Genomic DNA, 9,518 nt, shown 5'->3' on the forward strand with positions numbered 1-9,518 from the left:
CACTTCAGATAAAATTGTCCTTTCAGGGGAGCATACTTTCTCCACTAGAACTGGACCAGGTTCAGCATAGACTGCTATAATTATGCAAGCCTCATCACTAAGCTCATTACAAGTATTTCAGTCTTCCTTAATTCTTCTATCATAATATGAAAACATTCCAAACTATGTTCCATCAGTAAAACTGTTGAAAGCATGAAATCTAAAATGTCCTGAACAAACATGGTGCAGCTTCATTTTGCATTGATGAAAATCATAGCTATAAGTGACCAGAGTTTAAAATGATGTGCTACTTTACCTTTCCTGAATGAGGTAGAAATAGCTGGAGATAGTAGTCACATTTACCCAAATACTTGAGGTCAATCATTATGGGTTCTTCAAGAAGAGTTATAGAAGCCAAGGAAAAAGTGTTTCATCCACGAGAGGAAATACTGACTTGTCACTAAAAGTGACACCCCATCTTTCGGCCATAAATTCAGATTCCATTGGATCATGTTCCTTTGCCTGTTATTGTACAGTTAACACTGAAAATACTTAGAGAAGTGTGAAGTAGTATTATTTTCTTTATATATGTCATAGAAGACAAATCAAGAGATGAAAAATGTGATGTTTGACTTCTTGTTTTGCTAATTTTTATCTTCCCTGAATACTCTGAACACACAGAGGTACTGTCTTCTACTATGGAAGCATTTGAACAAGTTGGGTAAGTCTTTGTTGCTGTTTCAGAAGAGTAATATAAAGGTGCTTGTTTAGTCTGTGTTTTTTGAGCAGAAATTACATGGCATCCTGACAGCAAAACAGACAATAATCATAGCAAATTTAATTTATCTCTGCTATGCTTTGAGCTGGACTGAAGTTTCCTGCGAGACAAACAAATAACTCATAAATGTATCATTCTGGAGGAATTAGAGACAAAATCAATATACTTTGCTCATGATGCACACCAGTGAGTTTTCATAACACTGATTATAAATTCTCCATCAGTAGTGAGGGCTGGATGTTCCAACTGCTCCAATAGTTTTTTTTGCTTGACAAAACAAGCATGAGTTGGTACCAGCTGATGCCATCTAGGTTCTTATTTGAGAAGCTGACAGTCTACCCTATAGAATTTGGTGCTCATTTACCATTGACAAGTTATATTCTTCTAATAATGGATTTCTTCAGTACATATCCAGAGTTTAAACAGCCTCTATCACAGGTCCATCTGCTTTGGTCACGACTTTCCATTTACTCATTTGAGCAGAGAAAGAAGCTCAGAAAATTACACACCATCAGAGATTTGGAGGCATGGTGGGGATGGGGAAGTAATGTGTGTTGGGAGCTCAGACTTTTACTACAAGTGACTTCTTGTAGACACAGCAAGGGCAGCTCTGCTGCTTTCTGAGTGAAAGATGGACTAGGTGGAGAAGAGTAATTGTAGCATATGAGGATCCATAATTGACCAGGATTCACTGATTCCACTGCTTGCTGAATGACAAAGTACCAAATTACACAGAGGCAATCGTAATGGCGAGACAGGTCTGAGGCCAAGCCGCAAATTCAAATCAGAAAGCAATCACAGGATTAGCAAAGAAAATAGCCAGGCACAGCCATATTCATAATGCAGCACAGGAAAGGACTGATAGCAGGGCCCTGAGCTCAAATGCAGCCTCTGAGTCAAGGGCAGAGGCCCCAGATGACATATCTTACAGCTCTTTCTCACACTATACTTTTAGAAGCAGTCTGATTCAAAGTTACACAACTCCACTGTATGAAAGCTGACATCGAAGAGTGGTAGCCAAACTCCTGGGTAGGGGATGAATGGGAAAGAGATGGCAGTGTGGATGTGCACTTGGGGCCTGACATTATACAGTGAAGTACCTTTAAAGACACAGGGTTCTTGGTTTGGGATTTTTTTTTTTTAACATTGGACTCGCACTCCTAAATCTGATGTTTTTGGAGAAGAGGTTTACAAAAGGCTGAATTCTCTTATCCAGCAACAAGTGATTGTCTGTGGTTTCACACATGCAGATAAAGCTGGCTCGTATCCTAGTAAGACTTTCAGGATGTTTAGCAATCACCGCCATACCTAGCTTAGAGTCTGTAGCTTCCGAATTGATGGCCCGCTGTTTGCAAGACAAAGACCATCTGGTTATCAGCCAATCTAGCTAAAGCCACACCAGGAAAAACAGAATGGGCTGCTTTCACCAAAAGCAAGCTAGTGGGGGGAGATTTTTGGAGTAAATGTGGTACCAGGTGCAGATGCTCGGACAGAAGCAGGGGTGTATGAGTACCCTTGATGAGCAACAAGCTGCGAGTTCATCATTGAACGTTCCTGGAGAGAAGGGTCATTATGTAGAAAATGGAGTTGTAACACATTTTAATTTGAAAGAAAACTAGTTTACTACCAAAATATTTTTCTCCTGAGCTTTATGCTTTATGCAATGCTGTAGGGAAGGAATATCTTGGCAATAGGGGACATCTTGTTGCATTCCATCCTTGATAAGGGGCTATTACTGCTCAAGTGAAGATTAGAAGACAAACAAACAGATGTCTTCTGAACAATTCTTTGAATTGTTTTGGAAAAGGATTAGATATTTGAAAGATATTACAAAATGTTTGTCTTTTCTGACCTCTACTAATCCAACCTAACTGAAAATTTGTTTGGAGGTTGGAAAAAAGCCTTATTTTTACAAAAAAACCCCATTATCTGCAACGTTACATCAGCTCAGCAACCATAAACTATAACACACATTTTTATTTATTACTCTGAGTATATTCAAGCTGCTGGAAGAAATTAAGAAAGTGCTGGATAGTTATATTAAAGTCAATAGGAATCTTCAGTTTCATTGTCATTGTGATTTAAGCTGTCAGTAAAATGGAGCAGTTATATTGAATGTGAAGCAAGGTTTATGAGAATGCATGTCTATGCCTTGTTTTATGCTCCCTGGTTCATGCTTCTCTCACTGGATTAGGTTACTCCACCCTCTCACCTCTCGGTATCAGCAATAACATGATTAGCGTATCAGCAGAGGGAATTTTCAGAGAAAAACAGCATGTCCTTGTTTTGAGTAGTGATAGATTAGAAGTTTTCTCAGATTGTGGTGGGATTCTTAGCTTATTTAGTGTCATACATAGCTAATAATATTTTAAAGAAGACAGATGCAAACCTACATAGTTAGGTATTTGTTTTCCAGGACTGCTTCAGTGGTGGGTGTTTATCTTCATTCTGTCACAAAGTGTTATCCTGTGCCCATCACTCCACATTACCATTAGAAGGAGCTCGATAATGTCAAACCAGACACAGTTACAATGAATATATAGTTTTGCATGAGTAATTAATTCTGCCTTTACCGTATTTATCTTGCTTTGGTTTGAGTTTTTCCAACTACATTTTCCATTAGTTTACTGTCTACTTCTGCTAGATGACAGATGGGATAGGATGATACCAAGCTTGTCCCCGCACTGTGGATTTGTGGGGGGCTACAGTAGGGTGTATCTGCTGTAGTTTTCTGCTTCATTCCTGGCTCTGTGTCCGTTGTGCACAGCGCTCACACGTTGCTTCCTACCCAGCTTCTCTTTGGGATGAAAGGAGTTGTTGGTTCCCTGTGGGGGGAAACTGGGGCGTGCCTGGAGGCTCCACCTCAGTTGCTGTCCTGGGTGGCAGTAGAGACTCCGCTAAATTTGGCTCTTCGCCCTCTCCTCAGCCCTCCATTGCTGTCCCATCTGAACCCCTGCGTGCCCTCACGGTGCGCAGCACAAGCCCTCAGCATCATGTTACAACAACACTGTCTTCGCTTTTTTTTTTTTGGTCACTTGGAATGGAAAAAGACAGGGGTTAAAAAAATGTTTTAGGATGGCAAGGACAACAGGGGACGCCTGAAATGGGATCCGTGTGCATGGGCACAGCCACCTCTGCTTCTTGGAGCCTGTATGTGGGTGGCTGGGAGGCGGCCCGGGCACCACACACTTGGAGGAGTGCGTGTTGCCTTTGAGACAAATTCCCTTCGGTGACAACCAAACATTTCTACTGACGTGAATGGTCTGCTTTAAAGGCATGTGGAGATTGATGTGGCCACAATGTAGTCAGAGAAGGAAAGGGATTTTTGCAGTTATGCTGTCACGGTGAGCTGAGACATGCACAGGGCAATGAGGGCTGTGCAGGTGAAGACAGATCTTGCCCTGACCTTCTCTCTGGCTGCCTTTTTATAATGCTGCTTGGATCAGCAAAAATGAAGTTTTGCACTCTATCTTTCACTTAGTTGTGGATAGCAGTGAACAAAGAGTTCTTCTAAAATAGGTAATTGCATTTTCCTGTCTATAATTCCTTCTCCCTGGTGAGTGAACAGAAGTGTGACAGGGACATACCTTGAGTGACAAACATTGATCTCTGGAGGCAGGATGGGCAGTTCTCTATTTCTAATTAATGACATTCTTCTTCTTGCAAGCTTTGAAAAGTAAGTCTTTGGCAAAATGATTTTTTTCAATTATGTTTAAATTTGTGAATAATGCCTCCCCTATTGAAAAACTATGGCTGTGCTCATAAACTGTAAGGCTGTTTAACCAGAAAAGCGTGCTACATCAGGTGGAGATGAATGCCATTATTACTTTTATAAGATAATAGAGCCCTGAGTTTTTCTAGCTCTGTGCATTAGCCTGAAATGAACTTTCTTGCTCAGTGGTTTCATTTATATCATCATTTTCAGTCACTAAACCATAAAAAATACACACTCCAATTCCCCAATCAGTTTTGAGCACTTCCTGAATTAAAAAAGACTTCATGTTTCATTTCTCAACTATTATCTGCCTTAATTTAAACTACTGGCTTATTTTATGTATTAGCTATTAAGACTTTAGTCAGTTTTGATGCTTTTTGATATATTTTCAGTCCTTTCTCCCATGAGGGTTTTTTTCCTTTCTCTGATATCCACAGGGACACACTCAGCCCTGGCAAATTGCTGCCCCTGTTGAGGCTTGATCAACATGTAGTTCTATCAACATGAGAAGAATGTGAGGTGGTTGGGTTGCAATTTCTTTTCCAGTGGAGCTACGTTATCAGTCCCTCACATGCACCCTTTACAGACAGACTGACTGCTGCAGCTTATCCTGCTGTTCTGTGAGGGAATAAACTCTTAGAAGGTGAGGACCAGAGGTGGCTCAAGCTACTCATAATTTCCTGACTTCCGTAGAGTAATATTGTGTAGTTTTGGTGTGTAAACACGTTGCCCTAAGCCAAGAGCTTAAAACCTGATCCTGTCTCATTGTGCTTCTGCCCTGCTTTCCTTCACCCCTCTCTCAGGCCACGTGTACAAAGTGCGCAGATCGCAGCCTGCCGCGTATCGGGTGTCTCTGACAGCTGGCAGCACACTTGCAATGCATGCATAGCACCGATATTTTCAAACGCAAGAGAGAGCCCAAAGACTTCAAAGGTTTCATAAGGTTTGCTCATAAATTCTGTTTTACTCCAGGTGGTGTTTCCATGTGCTTAAAAGTCTGAAAAAAGTAATCCCTGTTTTCAAAGTGAATAGATGATCAACGCTGAAGAGCAGACACTGCACTGACCACATACCAGTGATTTTTGAAGTACTGAAGAGCATTCTGAGGGCTACTGCTTTTTCTTTTTTTTGCCTCAAAACATAAATCATAGTTTCTGTTTTAATTTTATATACAATTTGTTGTGCTATTTATGAAGATTTTTTTAATCGGAAAATCTCTGTGAGAAGAGTTAACTGGAATGAAAGCAAGTAAACCTGACATGGTAAATTCTGGAAACTATATACTTCCCATTCCTCTTTTTATTGAAAGCAATGCCTGTTCTTTCTTGTATTTCACTATTGTATAGTAATGGGTTTTTTCATATTGCAAGTTATTTTTCAGTATTTTCAACCATTGTTTTATGTATCTTTTAAAAATAACATTGTTTCAGTTATTTATATGATGATTTCTCTGATGGCAGTAAATGGAAATCCCAGTTGAGTTTCTGTCTTCGTTATGCTAATTACTAGACAAAGTAAAATCAGATGGTTTTATCTTGCAGTGTACTATCTATTTTAACTATTTCGTACACTCCCTCTAAAAGCGTTTACAACTTACTGAACAAATTATACCTTGATTTGGGGGAGTTGTTGCAACATAGAAATAACATATTCTTTACCCTAAGTATTCAATATTTAATATTTCCTATAATTTCAAAAGTCTGTTGCTTTAACTGTAACTATCTGAAGTTCAAACTGTTGAAAACTGAAATTTAGATTAAGCGAGATAGAAGGTTTTGGATAATAATCAGGTTTTTAGTTTTGTTATTCAATCAGGGCATGACAGGTATATGCATTTATTGATGTAATACTGCTGACTAGAGGAGTCAATGCATACAGAAAGACCACTGGAAGCAGCAGTTGCACTGTCAACAGATTCAAATAAAGGAACAATTTTTTGTATGTTTCTATTAATTGACAAATAATAATTTTGCTTAGAAGGATTTTAATTACACTTAGTGTCCTTATTATGCACTTACACAGACTAAACATTCATGATTTGCCAGTAAAATATGGTTAGAGACAAAAGAACATGGGAGAATAGCAGAAAAGGCATTCAGAAGGAGTGGTAAGTAACCTAGAGTAAAGACATGATGCTTGTGTAATTCTCTTAGTAAAATTTTGAATGTGATGTATGACTAACTAGATTTTCACTACAGAATTTCTGGGATGTTTGTTGAGGTTTTTTTGTACAAAATAGTATCAGCCAATATATATACTCAGAGGTGATCTTGATTTTAGTCAAGTATGCTACACCCAAAAGCTAAAGTTGTGTGTCCAAAATCAGCTCTATTGCTCTATAGAACACCTTTTGCTTTGGGCAAGAAAATATTTGACTACACCTAGGTTACACAGTCAATTATCAGGCTGCCAAGCCTTGCATCCTGGTGCTTGTCTTTTACTGAAAGCAGTAGTATTTCTGCAGATTGTGTTCCTTGAAAGAGTTGTTTTAATAATTTATTTCAGAAATAAAAAAGGCAAAAATCAATTAAAAAAACACACACTGAGTGAAATATATTTCTATTTATTCCATGGTTTTAATTGAACTCTGGGACAGAAGAACAACACATATTAAGAAATGATACTAATGAATGGATATAAATCAGTATGAGAGAGAACAATTCTTGTGACTGATCTAAGGCAGAAGACCCATTTTGCAGCTAGGGATGGGGGACAGAGATCCTATTAAAAAGCCCAGATTGTGACTGGGACGCCACAGGGAGAGACATTTCAATCAGACAAGAAAATGAATCTTGTAGGCAGTTCCAAACCATGCACAGTCTGGATGATCCAGCAGAGAATAACCCTTCCCAGAACTCTTGGAGAGCAGGGCAGCATAACCCGAGCAGACTGCCCTTCTCCAAGCAAATAGAAAGTGCTTTGTTAATTGTAAGTAGGAGTCAAGTGCACCAGTGCTGCTGCAGCTGCAACAGCCGCCTTATCTTGGAAAGAAAAGTCAGGATCGGCAGAGGGTAAATGGGAGAAATTTGAGCCTTATTTTTGAAGGTGAGACTAGGCAAAGGTGAAGAGGGCGTGTGTTTGCCTTATCTCCCAGAAGTGTGAAATCTGGAGTGCAGCACTTGTGAATCGTAGTCGATACTAAAAAGTGGAAGCCTGTAGGCACAGCAGGGTCGCAGGCTTTGGCAGACATCTGTAGGCAGAAAAGGCCTTTGGTTTTTCTGTATGAGATGTTAGTATTGGGCAGAGCTGGTCATAAGCTGCTCATGTCAAAAAGTTATTGCCAAAAACCTCCCTAAGGATACCCTAAGGAGTATTTTCATCCACAAGTAAACATTTACAAGCACACTGCACCTCCAGAATGAATTTCAGTAGTGGCAAACATGCTGTCTTCAGCACTGCATAGCACATCAATGTAATAAACTGCTTTATGCATGTATTAACCTGCAAAGAAAAACCAACCAAGTAAACCTGGCTGGACATAGATGAAATATGGACTTTGATTAAATTATTTGAGAAGTCCTAAAGATATTATTGTAGAATGACTAGAAGACTGTTACCCAGCTCCAACTTGACAATGAAAGAGTCAGGCTGCAATTTTATCTGCATTTTTAAAGTAAAAAGACAGAGATTCATAAGGTGGTACATTAAAATCCAGGAAAGTAAATACATGAAGCGGGGACGAGCAAATGAGTCCAAGCTGGTAGCAGGGAAATTGCTGGGCTCCTAAAGCAAAACAGGTATGGATTTGTTAAGACAGGCCGCAAAAATAATCTGTTGCTGCTGTTCAGCAGTCTGTCTAGAAAATTAAAGGAAGATTTTCAGTCCACCCACCAGCTAGCTGGTTTTTAAAAGGAAGATGGCAAGGGAATCTCTTGTGAAGCTTGATATAGATACTCCTCCATAAGGATGAATAGCAGTTCCACCTTGCTGCACCGCTTGAAAGCAAAAACAGGGATGGAGTGATCTACTGTGTCACCTGAGTTGCAAACTGATTGTCAGCAGCTCAAGGGTACATCAAATTACCCTCTGCCTACTCCAGATTAGAAAACTGTGGGTAAGTGAGATTTGATCAGCCCCTCTTCTTCTGCATCTGGATTCTTCTGTTCTTTGCATCCTGTCAGCACTGTCTGGGTTATTTTAGGGCCAGGACCTTCTTTTCCATTTTCTCTTCTCCATTTCAAACCTGTTAGTCACTCTTCACACCTGTTGGGGAGGCTGTTCCTTGGGGATTGAAGCACCAGGAGTGAGGCCCTGGTCTCCTTGCAGAGCCAGCAGTACAGGCAGGGGGACAGCTGCAGTCAGCCTGCAGTCCCCATCACCAGCCATATCTTTGCTGGGACACAGGGACAACCTCAACCCACAGGATCAGGACTGTGGCCCAGATAAATGGTCCATGGCCAGGCAATAAACAGATCCAGATCAAGGCAATAAACACTTTTTTGGCTACAAGGTCAGCTTTTCCCTAGTCCTCTGCTTGCCAACTTATTTGGGCAGGTGGTTCTTTGAGTTTCCAGTACTACATGAATAGCAATGCTTTCTGCTGAAATTATAATGTGTATTTACAGCTTTGATTGCTGATAACTCTTTGAGGAAATTCTGGCTGCAAATTAAGCACATTCTGGTTTGCCACAGGCTACACTTTATTGGACATGAATTTAAGTAGTTTGCAGAGGTGTACAATTGAGCTGTACAAATGTTGAATACCCTGACTGTCAATCTTACAGATTACTGGGATTGTCAAAATAAGAAGCAAACTATTAATGATTTGTAAACTTAAACTCTGAATCACACTTAGGGTTGCCAAGTTAAAGAAAAGAACATGTGAAACCAGCATTTTCTGTACTTCAAATTCATTCAACCTTTGGATTCATAAGCCAAATATGATCATATTCTTTGAAACTGATGTCAGAAATGCAGGTGAATCACAGAAAGATGAAGCAAACCACTAAAGTGATTACATGGGTAAATGGAGCAAACCACTAGATTTAGCTCTTGGAGCATCCCATTTCCTTGTGAAAATGATACTGTCCATAACTACAGTAGAAA

The sequence above is a fragment of the Melozone crissalis genome, unplaced genomic scaffold, assembly GCF_028551555.1.
Source record: "Melozone crissalis strain CALT ecotype California unplaced genomic scaffold, PUWL_Pcris_2 ptg000016l_1, whole genome shotgun sequence".
In the NCBI taxonomy this organism is placed as follows: Eukaryota; Metazoa; Chordata; class Aves; order Passeriformes; family Passerellidae; genus Melozone; species Melozone crissalis.